Source organism: Lepidochelys olivacea (assembly GCF_965140295.1).
Source record: "Lepidochelys olivacea isolate rLepOli2 genome assembly, chromosome: 18".
NCBI classification, from domain to species: Eukaryota; Metazoa; Chordata; order Testudines; family Cheloniidae; genus Lepidochelys; species Lepidochelys olivacea.
In genome coordinates, this window is record NC_140428.1 from 15547063 (window position 1) to 15553123 (window position 6061).

A 6061-nucleotide genomic window follows, 5' to 3' on the forward strand; every position below is an offset into this window, starting at 1 on the left:
TCTCTCTCTGCTCCGCCTGGCACCTGAGAGAGGGGCCCTTCTGGCTCGCCTGCCTGTAGAGCTCGTATGCACCTCACTCTCACTGATGGGAGGGAGCCAGGGTGCACAGTGAGCACTGGGGATCCTCGCTCAGTATGGAGCTCGGTTGAGCCAGCGACAGATTGGGTGGCATCCCTATACCAGGGAGTCTGGGCACAGCTGGGGTACGTGCCATAGACTCTTTTCCAATGTCCCCTTCCCGCCTTGGCTTCTCTGCAGCACTTTAACAGACAGTGGAGGGAGGGGGTGAGTTGATCTCCTTGACGGGAATGGAACTTAGCTGGGAATTGCTCCTTATCTCACCTTCACACTGCCGGGGATCGGGAAGACGTTTGGTTGGGGACCTGGGGGCCAGCCCTGCCTGTCTAGCTAGCCACCTTTGCTCTGTTGTATAAAGCTGATCTCTTTGTTGCTGCTCTGACAAAAGCTTCCAGAGCTTGTAATCAATATATTTTTCCTTTTGACGGGATTTTTTTCTTAAATAAATTAGTTTTAACTTCCACGCCTCATCGTTTCGTGGTTCTTTGGCAACGGAGCCGAATGCAACCCTACTGATGCCCAAGAAGTGGGGTGTCTGCTTATGCTGGGCCTGAACTGGGTTTATTCCGAGCAAAGCTAGGGCAGAATGGAAGCTGGTACTGGAGGACCTGGGACATCTCTGAATTTCTGCTGCACTTAACCTATTCAGGGGAACGTTTTAAAAATAATTGCTCAGTTTATTAACTTCTGCCCCTTGAAGCCACCATTACACAGTGAACCAGTGCTGCTGACCAGGAATGGAAACAGCCAACAAGCTGCGTCCCTGCGACTGGGGAGAGCAGGAAAAGTCACTGACACAGCTGGTATATTTGATGTCCAATAGCATCCTCTGGAGTAACAAGCGCAGGGACCATCTCTCCACAGAAACCTGAGTGGTTACAACTAGTTCACCACTAGGTGGAACCCTTGGTCCAAAGAGAATATCCATGAAGTCAAGAAAAGTTTCTGGGCCTCTTAGCTGGAGCAGGGCATGTTTGAAATTCTTCTTCCAGGTTTACAAAAGGCGGAATCCGGTAGGTTCGGGTTAAAATGACTGGGATAGTCTCAAATGACTCCTGTTCCTAAGGGTTTAACTACTAGGGGGCACTGATCCTTTTTGGAGCTGGGTTCCTCCTCTGAGGGTACGTCTACACTTGCAATTGGAGGTGTGACTGCAACTCGGGTAGGCGTACCTGTGCTAGCTTTAATCGAGCTTGCCCGGCTAAGATCGGCAGTGAAGATGCCGCGGTGTGGACCCCCGGCACGGGCTAGCAACGCTCCAGGTGGTTTGAGCAGAATGGAAAGATAAAACCAGCGGAAGGTAAAAGCAGTTCGGGGGCTGATGAGAATCTAAGGAAGTGTGTGAACATGCTCCAGCCACCTCTTGACCTGGAGAGACATCTACAGAGCAGGGATGGCACAGGCATGCTGTCTGGGCACTGGGACTATCTCTAGGGATCAGAGAGGCGCTCAGTCTCTATCATCCAGTCCCACAGCTGGGAACACCAACAAGGGGGACAACCAGTGCCAGTTGTACAGGACGCTTCTCTGCTAGGAACTGGACTGGGGCCACCAAACAGCCAGTAGCCATTAACTTTCCATCCTTATTGGTGACAACCTCGAGATGACACTGATCGTCTCCATCTTGAGCATAACAGGGCCCACAGTGTTTGAGCACCTCGCAGTCTTCAGTGGCTTTATCCTCACCACTCCCTTGTGAGCTAGGGCCGTGCTACATCCCCCATTTTACAGATGAGGAACAGCGAGGCTGAGGCCCAGATCCTCAAAGGGAGGCTAGGAAGTTAGGACCCGAAATAGCTATGAGGATCTGGGCTTAAATGACTTGCCCAAGGTCACATAGGAGAGGCAGAGCAGGGACCTGAACATGAGTCCTAGGCTATAGCAGGAACCACTGGGCCACCTCTCACTCTTGAACTGCCTAGCTGTCCTGTCTGGCTACTCCTTCCAAATCACAACCCCATCTCTGTGCCACTGGCAGTGAGGTGGCTGCTGTGGAAATTGTGATGCCCCTGCTAGGAGATCCTACAGTAAAAAGAGGGAGAAGAAGACAGCAAAGCTGACTCTGTGAAAGCCAAGATCCTTTTGTCCTGCAAATGTTCCCAAGAAGGGAGAGCTGGGGAATAGAACCGATGCAGGGAAATGCAGCCCAGGCTGGCAGGCGTGTCTCTGCACTGAATGATGTTCATGGGGCAGCAGCAGGATTTTTACCTTGTGTTTAAAAATGCGGCTTTAATCAGCCTGAATTCATCTCTGCAGCAAACAGAGCAAAATGCTGCACTCACAGACTTCACCGTTCTTAGCAACCGAGGGCCTGATTCAGAGCCCCACTTGCACCCCTGTACATTGACTGAAGTAAAACCGGTATATTGCTAGTCGGGGAAAGTGGGATGGCTGCTTATCTCAGCAAAAATGTGGCCATCAACCAAAGACCCAAAGATCTGCTTTATAGCAAGTGTTTTGCTGACGAGAGCTGCAGTGTCTCCTAAGCAATTAGGGCCAGATCCTCAGCGGGTGTAACTCTGCATAGCTATATTGACACCAGTTAAGAGTCCGGTGCTGGCTGACGCTTTCCTTGCTCTCAGCACAGAGCATGGTTGGGGCTGAGGAAGTGAGGGTGTCCTGGTGTAATTGCAGCTCTAAATAAACCTCCAGCAGCAATCAGCACCTAGTCTGCCCTGCCTAGGCATGTCAGCCAGGGGGCCGTTGGCACAGAGGTGTATAGGAGGGTTGGTCTGTGTGACTCCCACGGGGAAATGAGGTCCCAAGATTAATGGGGTAGAGGAAGCGCTCACCGAGACAGCTCCGCAGAGCCATTTGTCCTGGGTGCATCTTGATTTGTCCGGGGAGTTTGCTTCTTCCAGGCATGGCTCTGCAGCAGTCTCTGGTTGCAGTAATGTCCCCCAGCAGTGCTGGTTCACAGTGACCCCCGAACCTTGGGCAGTCTGTCCCAGCAGCTCATTCCCAGTGAGCTCCAAAACCCCTGAGATGAGAGGGCTGGCCGAGGGTAGATGGTAGAGGGAGGTAAGAGGCCTTAGCAAGGCGGTTTCAAGCTTCATGGAGCCTAAGGAATGGTTGGGAGGGCTTCCTGTGATACAGAGAGAGACAGCACTCCCCCTGCCCCACTGAGCGTTAAAGGGCCAGTGACCATTATTCCACATCAGTTATATGCATCCCATGGAAGCTCTGGGGCAGTCTGAGATGGGGCTGGGCCCAAGCACTCTGGGGTAGGACTGGGCTGAGCTCTGGGACCCTGTTTCAGGAGCCGTCAGACCAGCCCTTCCCCGCCTCTCCTTCCCAGGTGGGTTTGACATTGTCCTTTGTACCAGGAAGGAACAGAATGAAGTAGAAGGGTGGTTCTTGGGTCTCTCCCTGCGCTGATCAGGCTGAGATCCTGTCTCGGCCCCATCCCTACCCAGCCACTGATCCAGCCCCCCCACCTTTCCTGCAGCAGCCAGAGTGCCTGGGGACGTGAGAAGGCTGGTGCTAGGAGCCAAGATGGAAATGAACTCAGATTAATGTGTGGAGACAGCTGCCTGGTCACTCCCCTTCCCTGCCCCCATTTTGGATGTGGGCTGTTTCCCTGGACATGTGGACTCATTGCCTGCAGCTCCCGTCGCTCTGATCTCTCCACCTGGTGGGGGCAGGGGTGAGTAACAAAACAAGACAGATCCAGCCCTTCTCTGCACCCTGCCTGGTTTCGTTCTGAACGTGTTCCTGCACGTCCTCGTGCGGTGCTCAGAAGGGAACTCACAGTTATTGTGCTCCAGCGTAGAGGTGAACAGACTGTCCGCGGGTGCAAGTGAGGCTAGGTGCTGGGTGCAGCCTTCTCTGCTGAGTGGTGGGACGTCTCCGGCCCCTTGGATCTCTCTTGCTCTGAAGAGAGCTGGGACATCTGACATTTGGTCTCAGGTGCGATTCTTACGCTAACAAAGCCGCTTGCTCCGAGGCTCCCTTCCTGCTGCTAGTCTGGGGCAGCCTGGTGGCTGCCCAAACATGCTCCCATGAGCGACAGGTTGGGCTCCCTTCCCGCATGCCCTGCCCTGCTCAACGCCAGGTGTTTGCACTTGTATGGGGCAGGATCAAGGTCCCTGGCGGGGGGGCATTTGGAATGCCCAACCCCCATGAATTCAAAGTGGGAGCCAGACACCCCAGTCTCTCCGCTGGCTTTGTCAAGCTCAGCCAGGAACGGTCTGATGCGAACCAGAGCGAGAGGGACGACGCGGGTGAGGGAATAGCTGTTATTGGACCAACGTCTGTTGGTGGCCGGGACAAGCGGCGGAGTGGCACAGTGCTCTTCCCCAGGGCTGGGGAAGGTAACCAGAGTCCAGTATAAACAAGGCATTAGCTCACCCACCTTGTCTGGCTCCTATCCTGGGACCCACACAGCTACAGCGACGCTGCCGAGAACCATAAAGCGCATTTGTTCTCATGGGTCACCTCAAAAGCAGGTAAATGCAAGCGCTGGAGCTGAAGCCCTCTCTGCGTTTCACCAAAAGCCGCTGTGTGCAGCACGGGAATGGCTTCTCCGGCTAGGCTGAAGTCCCTCCGTCACCACAAGCCACCCCAGCATAATCATAGAATCATAGACTCTCAGGGTCGGAAGGGACCTCAGGAGGTCATCTAGTCCCACCCCCTGCTCAAAGCAGGACCCATCCCCGACTAAATCATCCCAGCCAGGGCTTTGTCAAGCCTGACCTTAAAAACCTCTAAGGAAGGAGATTCTACCACCTCCCTAGGTAACGCATTCCAGTGCTTCACCACCCTCCTCGTGAAAAAGGTTTTCCTAATATCCAACCTAAACCTCCCCCACTGCAACGTGAGACCATTACTCCTCGTTCTGTCATCTGCTACCATTGAGAACAGTCTAGAACCATCCTCTTTGGAACCCCCTTTCAGGTAGTTGAAAGCAGCTATCAAATCCCCCCTCATTCTTCTCTTCTGCAGACTAAACAATCCCAGTTCCCTCAGCCTCTCCTCATAAGTCATGTGTTCCAGTCCCCTAATCATTTTTGTTGCCCTCCACTGGACTCTTTCCAATTTTTCCACATCCTTCTTGTAGTGTGGGGCCCAAAACTGGACACAGTATTCCAGATGAGTCCTCACCAATGTCGAATAGAGGGGAATGATCACATCCCTCGATCTGCTGGCAATGCCCCTACATATACATCCCAAAATGCCATTGGCCTTCTTGGCAACAAGGGCACACTGTTGACTCATATCCAACTTCTTGTCCACTGTAACCCCTAGGTCCTTTTCTGCAGAACTGCTGCCGAGCCATTCAGTCCTTAGTCTGTAGCGGTGCATTTGATTCTTCCGTCCTAAGTGCAGGACTCTGCACTTGTCCTTGTTGAACCTCATCAGATTTCTTTTGGCCCAATCCTCCAATTTGTCTAGGTCCCTCTGTATCCTATCCCTACCCTCCAGCATACCTACCACTCCTCCCAGTTTAGTGTCATCTGCAAACTTGCTGAGGGTGCAATCCACACCATCCTCCAGATCATTTATGAAGATATTGAACAAAACCAGCCCCAGGACCGACCCCTGGGGCACTCCACTTGATACCGGCTGCCAACTAGACATGGAGCCATTGATCACTACCCGTTGAGCCCGATAATCTAGCCAGCTTTCTATCCACCTTATAGTCCATTCATCCAGCCCATACTTCTTTAACTTGCTGGCAAGAATACTGAGGGAATACTCCTGGTCAGCTCCAGGGCTGCTCCTTTACTGTGACTCCCCTTGCCAGCAGGCCAGAGGGACGGTCCTACATTATTGATCCGTGATGGCTGAACCCGTCCTATTGCTCTTGCAGCTGATGGGCTTGGTGTCAGGATTCAAGTGCTCTCAGGATAAATACGGCCAACAGCGGCCCCGGAATGGGCCAGGTTGTACTTGAAATCTGCGTGCCTTAGTGGGAGAGAACTCAGGATTTAAAGCGGGGCGGGGGGGTTCCAAGCAGCCTCCTCGAAACAGCCCCTTGGTC